We start from the raw sequence: 10,738 nt of genomic DNA, 5'->3' as shown, positions 1-10,738 counted from the left end.
TACAAGACGAATCGAACAACCCAACAAGTTTGCTAGCATTTAAACATCTTCTCCACCGAAATACAGGTGAGCGATTCAGGCTCTTGAAAGTCTCTTGTATTATTTAACAAACATGAATTTAACCACCAGACAAAACAAAATCTTGCATCATTTTGGTACATGAACTTTATACGCCTCGGTGCAGAGATTCACACTAAATAACAGAAAAAAACATAGCACACACTGGAAATTGTTTTAATAACAATTACTACTAATATCGATATTTTTCTTTTCATTTTTGCAATTAGAAATTGCAAATGTTGCCATTGAAAATGCTACAGCAATTGAGCAGCGTTATATAAGCTGACAATTAAATGATACGAAAAGACGTCCTGATATAAGTAGAGGTAATATACATAACCTAATGCAAACAATGACCGTTTCCCTCAGTGCTATCAAGCTTTTGATTTCATATCGATTCAAATTAATTTTATAGTTTGATATCTTATATATGACTTACAGCAGAGCTCAGTGGAATCGTTTTTTGAAACTAATTAGTCTGAAACACTTCAACATAGAAAATTAATTAGTTTTAACTAAGATTTCAATTGAACTTGAAATGTAATGTACTTGTTGAAATACAAGTCCAAATTATCAATGGGTCATGGTGATTTTATCAATTGGCCTAGAATCTATTGTAAAATGAATATGCAGATTTCATATTGCATAAAATTTTGGCAAGGCAATAGAAATAGAAACTGTTTTTTGACCGAACATCTGGACTTTTGTGCATTGTATTTTAAATTTGTCGGGAAATTATGATATAACTTTTTAAAATTGTGAATTCAAATAAAATGTTTTGCCAAGGAAATCATTTAAAACCCGTAACTAACATATTTGAAAAAAATCGAACCTCCTTGGTTTGAATTTGCAACATTTATTAGGTTAAGACATCTACAAATTAGAGGCAACACTAATTAACATACTTGAAAAACTATGAACCTTTTTTGTTTTATTTTGCAAAGCATGTTAGGTTAAGATATCTACAAATAACGACAACAGAAGTTTACCACGGTTCAATATTCATATTTTGATTAAGCAAAAACAAGTGCGAGTAACAAACTATAAAATCGAGGGAAACACATAAACTATGAAAGGAAAACAATGGATCAACATAAACATTTGTCCAGTTAATGCCTGGAAATTTCCAGTTTACAGTACTAAAAATAATAAAGAGGATGTGGTATGATTGCCAATGAGACAACTCTTCACAAGAGACCAAAATGACACAGAAATTAACAGCTATAGGTCACTGTGCGGCCTTCAACAATGAGCAAATACCATACCGCATAGTCAGATATAAAAGGCAAAATGGGCATCCTATCTAACGCTTCCGTTTATATGCCGTATGAACAAAGCAGACGTGATTCGTACAAACCATGAATTGATTACCTTAGCTGGATTTGGCAAAACGTTTAGGAATTTTGGTCCTCAGTGCTCTTCAACTTCGTACTTTATTTGGCTTTTTTTTTAAATATTTTTGAAATCGAGCGACACTGCTGAGTCTTTTGTAGACGAAACGCGCGTCTGGCGTATATACAAAATTTAGTCCTGGTATCTATTATGAGTTTATTCGTACAAACCATGAAGCTATCATTAGACAATGTTTTAGCCAGTTGCCCCTTAAGGACAGTTATATTGATATTTATCATCAACGAAAAATCTTCTGTCGATAACCCTTTTTAACAATAAATTTCGCCAAAATAAGATTTATTCACAGGTTTTCATGCAATTCTCTTTTTATTTTTAGTTTAAACTATCTTTGCTTTTTATGAAAATAACTTTAAATATATTCAATTAAAAAAAAAATCTAAAAAAAAAAAATGCAACATTTCAAATCTATCAGATTTGATTGTACTTTTAAAGCACTTTCCTTTAATTGCTACGTGATGATCTACTATGTAGAAATACTTGACCTTTCTGAAATGAAAATATCTGTTTCAGCATATAATCAAGCCATTTCTGTACGTCATTTGCGACATGAAGAGATGCAATTATAATCTCACTTGAGAAAAATATATTTTGCAGGCGTTACCGGAGCTGACAAGATTCAGTATATTTTTATGGATTGGTAGATTTGTTTACGAAGGTTTTAATTACTGTTCATTCATTGCGTCTGGAATCTTTTTTTTTTTTATTAAATTATAGATAAAACAAAGTCTTCCTTATTCTCTCGAATGAAAAAAATATAAAATAAAATAAATGAGTACGTTAAACAACTGCTTGAATTTCCTATTTTTTCCCGATTTATCCTTTCTGCATTTCTTAACAAGGGAAGTTGGTTAAATTGGTCATTTTTACAGTTGCTCCTAACTGCATTTCCAAACAATGAAAGTAAACCAAAATAGTCCTTTTTCTGTTAATCCTAACTGTATTTCTAAACAATAAAAGTAGGTCAAATTGATACCTTTTCGTAATTCTTCACTGTATTTCTTAACATTTATAGTAGGTCAAATTTGTCGTATAGTGTTTGTGTGGTGCAGCTATCCATTAATTATTTAACTGATTCAATGATTTTCTTTAAAATTCATTTAATATCAATCTTTCATCGAGGAAAATAAAAAGGTGGTATTTGTAAAGGCTTTATTATAAAACTAACTGGCAATAATCTTGACGTTAAGCTCCTCGTAAAATGTCGTTTAAAAGCCTCGACTTTAACCGTTCAATGATGATAACAATGGATATGATTCCGAGGTTGATTAAAAATTTTATTCAAATATTTTTGTCGACATTTTGAATCTTGAAAGGAGCATCTGGGGCTGTAAATTGGGACCGTTTATATTATTATCGCAGATAAACCAAATGATTGGACAAAACTGAATAGGTCCTGTCTTTACTTAATAAACAAGATTATAAGCCTGGAACCTTGGATGATTATTTACAACAACACATGTACGGTGAAACACAATATTAAATATTATAATTTACATGAACATGATTGTTAGATATTTTTAAAAAAAAGTTGAGAATCGCAGTCTGTAATCATTACCAAATAAAAAACAAGTAATATTTAAGCAAATAGCGTAAAAGTATAATAACAAAATAACAAAAATGTCGAACTACAAACAAAATTCAAATCGGAAAATCCCTTTCAAGTAGAAATTGGTCAATATCTACATTTTGGATAAGTCTAAATTTTGTTTCTTATAAGATCTGATTTTAATTAAAAGTAATCGAAACTAATATGCACAATTCATTAAGTGCAATGTATACTTTATGTGACATATACTTTGATTTCTATATTAGCGTTAAACATAGTACATTTTTTTTATTTATTACAGTTAAATATGATTGATAAATTAATTTATTCCTTATTTCCAGTTAAAAGACTTGGGTAATTATTATTATGAAAAGAACCATTATACTTTTCCATAGATGACTGCCAGATTATGTACAACATATTTAAATCAAATTCACATCTGAATTATCAGAGGTTCATAAGGATTCGCGTTCAAGGCTTCATAAATGTGCATTCCAAAAAACAATGGAAAGAAAACTAAAAAAAACCAAAACATATAAAATACCATGTGGAGCAGGATTTGCTTACCCTTCCGGAGCACCTGAGATCTACACTATAGTTTTTGATGGAGTTAATGTTACTTATTCTTTAGTTTTCTATGTTGTGTCATCTGTTCTATTGTTTGTCTGTTTGTCTTCTTTCATTTTTAGCCAGGCGATTTTCGATTTATGAGTTCGACTGTCCCTCTGGTATCTTTCGTCCCGCTCTTATAATTGAGCTTTATAAACATCAGATGCGAGTTTCGTCTATATAACTGCTTAAAGTAAACATTAATTGCGAAATAAGAGCATCGAAAACTTAAATGATATTTAAACGTTTCAGATGTGAGTCCAGTGTATTTAAAATGTAATGTATTTGATTCCAAAATGGCGTTCTATTTGAATTTATCTTTATCTTGAATTTGTTTGATTTTGGCTCTACAATGTTAAAAAGATTCTTTCTCCTATGTTTGAACATACCCTTAGATAATCAGCTAGTTTTTATTTATACACATATTTATTCAATTATAAAACATTAATCTGTGATCTAGTAATAATTTCAGAAATATCTATTAGCTTAAACTCGATTTAACCTTTGATTTGGTAACCGTTTTTAGATTTGTTACTTGACGTGATTACGGTTATGAATATATAATTGAATAATATTAATATACAATAAAATCTTATATCTTTTATTACGGAAGTCACGTTTGTTCGTAATCTACCAGTCTAATAGATGTTAGAAATTAACGTTGTATCCATCGATTTTATTAAATGAAATAAAATACATTTGTTATATGTCATGAAACGTTATTCAGCTCAAACATCGAATTATAGAAATCCCCAGTGTTGACAACGTATAGAGAAGGTTTTGTTTTGGTGAAGGATATTTATATATATATAAATGCACAGAAGCGTCTCGTCACAATCAGGACGATAAGACCTAACCCTTGTGTGAGAATTCGTGACTGCTGCTATCACTGTATGAATCGACCTATTAAGTCAATTGTATGCTAAGTAGTTCTTAAAGCTTTGACATTTCTTATTATGGATTTGGGCTGTTCAAATATGTGAACCATGGACATCCTATCATATAAGAATAATTGTTGAAATACGCAACCTGCCTACTTCCTAACAAACAAAAAAAAGACTTATTCATGGAAATTTTTCAATTCTTTTATGGCTTTCCCCCCGTAAATTTTGAAATGAAAGGATTGGTAGAAATTTATTTCAAACGGGATGGCACATCCTCATTTTTGTCGAGCCTGCAACTTTGGTTGCAGAAAGCTCGACATAGGGATAGTGATCCGGTGGCGGCGGCGTTAGCTTACTTTTTAAAAGCTTTATATTTTAGAAGGTGGAAGACCTGGATGCTTCATACTTTGTATATAGATGCCTCATGTTACGAAGTTTCCGTCAGTCACATGTCAGATATCCTTGACCTCATTTTCATGGTTCAGTGACCACTTGAAAAAAAGGTTCAGATTTTTTGTAATGTTGAATTATCTCTTATTATAGGTAAAAGGATAATTAAATTTGGTATGTGCGTACCTTGCAAGGTCCTCATGCCCCTCATACAGTTTTCACTTGACCTCGACCTCATTTCATGGATCAGCGAACAAGGTTAAGTTTTGATGGTCAAGTCCATATCTTAGATACTACACTGTATAAGCAATAGAGGTAGTATATTCGGTGTATGGAAGGACTGTAAGGTGTACATGTCCCACTAGCAGGTGTCATCTGACCTTGACCTCATTTTCATGGTTCAGTGGTTATAGTTAAGTTTTTGTGTTTTGGTCTGTTTTTCTCATACTTTATGCAATAGATCTACTATATTTGTTTATGGGATGATTGTAAGGTGTACATGTCTAGCGGGCACTGATGTCATCTGACCTTGACCTCATTTTCATGGTTGAGTGGTCAAAGTTTAAGTGTTTGAGTTTTTGTCTTTTTATCTACTACATGCCATAGGTCAACTATATTTGGTGTATGGAAATATGTTATGATCTATATGTCAGTCGCCACAGGTTTTATTTGACCTCGACTTTATTTTCACGGTTCATTGCTCAGTGTAAAGTTTTTTGTGTTCTGGTCTATTTTTCTTAAACTATAAGTAATAGGTCTACTATATTTGTTGTATGGAAGCATTGTTAGCTGTATATGTCTGCCTGTAATGGTTCATCTGACCTTGACCTCATTTTCATGGTTCATTCGTCTTTGTTTAGTTATCTTTGTTAATGTAAAGTTTATGTGACAGTTTTTAATAAAGCTTTATACTTAGGACTATCAACATAATATCAATGATTAGTAAAGAAGGCGAAACATTTCATCGTGTGCACTCTTGTTACGGAAATGCTGGCTTGTCGCTCCTTTAAATAAACTGATTCTAAAAGGTTACCTATTTAACACTGTAATTAAGATCATTGAATATTGTTTTATTGCTATAAATATTGATTTTGTTATCAGTAGATTAAAAGTTAACGAAATATTACTAGTATGTTATATACATATGCATATTCATGGATCTACAAACTGTCGATACCTATTACTTGGAATTGCACAAGGTCATGTTTTTCTCTGGCTGTTTATGACGTCTTTACACTAAAACCATTAGATGTTGGATGTGTACGGATTGATAGTTTAGTCTTAGATGCAGGATTTTTTTGTACGTTGTCAGTGGCTTTGAACTAGCTGTCAGATAACTGCGAGTATTTTCAGATCTGTTCATTGTGTCTTTTTGTGTTGGGATGTGTAAGTACCCTTTTTCAACTGTTCGTTCTTACTGTTATACCACTGTCCAAGGTTAGGGGAGGATTGGGATCCCGCTAAAATGTTTAACCCCGCCACATCATTTATGTATGTGCCTGTCATGAGTCAGGAGCCTGTAATTCAGTGGTTGTCGTTTGTTTATGTGTTACACATTTGTTTTTCTTTCATTTTTTATTACATAAATAAGGCCGTTAGTTTTCTCGTTTGAATTGTTTTACAATGTCTTATCGGGGCCTTTTATAGCTGACTATGCGGTATGGGCTTTGTTCATTGTTGAAGGCTGTACGGTGACCTATAGTTGTTAATATCTGTGTCATTTTGATCTTTTGTGGATAGTTATCTAATCATACCACATCTTCTTTTTTATATAGACAGTTAGTTGAATTCGATTAAGGGAGGTAAGTTTGGATTGACATTTGGATTCACAGTGAAAAAATATATATACTAGTATTCCACAAACTCAAACTCTACTCTTAAAGGTGTCACAAGACTGACAATAATTAAGAAAACATAAAGTTGTTCAAGATCATCATTGTTAAGAGAGCAGACTAGAACTGGTGATTACATACCCACTTATATTTTTTCAGATCTCGTTAAATGCTCTTCATGGCAATTACTTAGTTCGCATAACGCGTTGCTTCTGAACAACTTGAAGATGCCAAGGATTAATTTCTTCCTCCAGTAACCATCATTATAAACACGAATATCGTAGTATCATATGTCTTGAGCTACCACGAATATAGGTCTGTCTGGTAAGTCATCCCAGCTTGACACAAATTGGGATTGTTTCTACTGAAACGAGTTGTTGACGAAATCTAATCAAAAACGAAAATGAAGAGATTGGTTAAAGTTGCTCAAAATATGACAAAAGACCTTTATGCCTGAGGTCGAAAAACTTTGATATTGTAAATGAATCTACAAGTAAAATTGTAAGTTAAATTAACAGATGCTATCGGAACTCGAAATCTAAACCAAATTTCTCTTAATGACAAAATTTAAAAAAAGAAAGATACCAAAGGGACAGTCAAACTCATAAATCTAAAACAAACTGACAACGCCATGGCTAAAAATAAAAAAAGACAAATAGAAAAACAATAGTACACATGACACAACATAGAAAACTAAAGAAAAAAACAACACGAACCCCAAGTAACTTGAAAAGGCAACCACATGCCATCATGAATTTGGAAGGAACAAGGACGCATGTCGTGCTAAACTGTGTTTTGACATCATTAATCGCCACTTTGATCTCAATCAGTTGAATAAAAGATGAACATAAGAGAGAAAGTAAAATACAAATCAGTGTGCGGTAAACTCTGACCTCTATGAAACCTGTATAATATATAATAAAATCAAAAAGTAGAAGAATGATAATTATTATTGATACCGTACAAAACATGCTGGCATTTACTCTTTCAAGCTATAAAAGATGCAGAAGATACCAAAGGGAAAACAAACTAATAAGTCGAAGATGACAACTGACAACGCTATGACAAACAAAACGATATAAAAATGAAAACAGTATTAAAACACAAAAAAAGATAACTGAAAAATGAAACTCGAGCTTCCATGTTAAGTTTCATTTTTTTTAAACGCAATCAACAAATTTAATACTCTATTTGCAAACTATAAGGTTAACTAAAAATGCATGATATGCTCATCTGGAGTCAAGTAACTTTTCAGTTTTTCCCTAGTTTGGTTCATATTGAAATGTGAAATCCTTATCTGATATTATTCGAAACATAATCTGTAATCTACAGTTAATAAATAATGTTATGATTTAGACAAATTTGATGAATAAAGAATATTTATTTGTTGTAAAAAAAAAATGATTTAGACAAATATAATATAAAAACTTCTACACTTTCCTATGGGTTTGGTCCTCATATGCTTTCAAAATCTCTATAAAATTGACCTCCCAAACATATGTCTTGCATACTGATTTTAGTATCAATGCGTCATTTTTGGTGCATCTATTTATAAATTCATAGAAGTCTTTATTCGTGAAGCATCTACTTGTAAACTTTTCTATGTGGATAATATTTGTACACTTTGAGATATTTACATTCTATGTATAATGTACGCAGATGTATTTTAATGAGTCATTCTTTATCCCTTTTCCTGTGTTATTTTCCCTGTTACTTAAGGTTGTCATTTTAGCGGTATATTTAACATTGTCATATACGAGAGAGGTTTGTTAATTGGTCATTATTTTTTCTTTTCCATGACGTGTGTTTTTTTCTGAGTTATTGCCTCAATCCTCTCCAATTTTACTTGTTTGGCTTTATTAATATTTTGATATGAGCATCACTGATGATTTTGTGTAGACGAAACGCGCGTCTAGCGTTCTAAATTATTATCCTGGTATCTTTGATAACTATTGCCTGTCATGTAACGTTGTCATTTAAGCGGCATTTTCTAACATTGCCATAAAAAAAGGTTTTTGACATATAAAGCAGAATGTTTGGCTAGCCATAAAACAACCATGTTTAACCAACCGTTCTTTCCTAAAAATTTCCTGTACCAAGTCAGGAAAATGGAGGTTGCGAACATAGTCTATTTTCTATGAATGTTGGGTTGTGTTCTTATAGTTGATGAGTTTCCCTCAGTTTGGTTTGTGATCCGAATTCGTTTTATTTAAACCGATATATGACTATTGAACAGGATATACTACTATTTACTTTATTTCTTTTATAGAAATAGGTATTTTGTTCAGGGTAGATGGTTTTAAAAGAAAATGTAAGGACCTTTATCAGATAAAGAAAGTAAAATTTGTAAACTTACAATGTAGATCCGAAATAACATTTTGCAACACGTAACTTTATACCCAAACAAAATTAAAATTAGGAACTCATACATTCGAACGTGTTGATAAAGGGGTCGAAAAAGACACCACAATGAGCCGAGGAAACGAACCACGACGGACAAACGGTAAGTCATTACATGGAGACGCTTTCGACGGATTGCAACCAACTTCAAACTTTTGTTTTGCATTCTTTTTTATTATTCTTTCTGTGCGTATGTGTATAAAAATTTTCAACTGTTAAAGATCTTTTAACAATAAAAGTTTGAATTTGTTAAAACTTTTACTTTTAAGTTTGAATTTGTTAAAACTTTTACTTTTAAGTTTGAATTTGTTAAAACTTTTACTTTTAAGTTTGAATTTGTTAAAATTTTTATTTTTAAGTTTGAATTTGTTAAAACTTTTACTTTTAAGTTTGAATTTGTTAAAACTTTTACGTCACATTTTTTCGAAAGTGGCAGCTTTGGCAGTGCATGTTCTAATAATAAAAAGTAGACTTTTAAGCCAGTGAGTGTTTTACGACACATATCCTAATCTCCTTGGTTTTCGTGTTATTAAGAATGCATTGTGAGTGCACAATTTCCATGGAATTAGAATGCATCATATGAATTCATATGACGTACGAACACATATGATCTGACAATAATTGACGGATTTCTAGAATGTGTAAGACGAATATTTTCATTACAAGATCAGACAAGAACAAATTCATTAAATGAACCAGGCTTGTAATTTCAAATTGCAGACACGCAGTACAAAGAGAAGTGACAGATACCCAAGTGACATTCAAACTCTTACAAAAGACTAATTTGTGACGTTCAAATCAAATAGTCTAATAGCTACGTAAAGTATGAAGTTGGAGGGCACGCAGGCCCCCTATTTACGCAAAACAAAACCCACGAATACATCTAAGGTATTCTACTCTTAGGGTTAAAACTCATTAATATTTTGAAGATAGAAAGATTCAATATTTCAAAGTGTCGAAAATAAACTCATCATAGATACCAGGATTAAAATTTTATATTACGCCAATCACGCGTTTCGTCTACAATAGACTCATTTGTGACGCTCGAAAAAACTAAAGTTATAAGGCAAAATAAAGTACGAAGTGGAAGAATGTTATTGATTTTTAAATACGCAAGTTCGAGGAAAACTTGACTCAGATATTAAACTTTTGACTTTAACAAATTCATGGGAAATTGGATCAATCCCTTAATTTGGACTTTTAAAGTCTTACAGCGGCAGCAGCATAATTCTGAACATATATATAAACACCCTTTATATTTCTTTTGAAAAATAAATATGATAATTAATTTACCAATGTTAACATATACAGCTTGGATTAACCCTTAAATATAGTAATCAACATTTCGTTAAGAAGGATTTTTTACTTTTATTTTCTCTTAATGATATTACGTCGCACAAAAAAGTCAAAAAACATTCATTACTGCTCATCTTTCGTACTACATTTCTTTTTAATTTAACAAACAAGTCTACTGAAAAACAGATGAACACTTAAATTCTTAATCAAATGTATAAGTAAGGCGCTTTGTTTTGGATCAATAAATGAAAAAAGCAATAGCTTTTTTATTAACTTTTACTAGTGAAAATAATATCAAGACATTTAAA

This window comes from Mytilus trossulus, chromosome 4 (genome assembly GCF_036588685.1).
Source record: "Mytilus trossulus isolate FHL-02 chromosome 4, PNRI_Mtr1.1.1.hap1, whole genome shotgun sequence".
Lineage (NCBI taxonomy): Eukaryota > Metazoa > Mollusca > Bivalvia > Mytilida > Mytilidae > Mytilus > Mytilus trossulus.
This window is presented reverse-complemented; position numbering follows the sequence as displayed.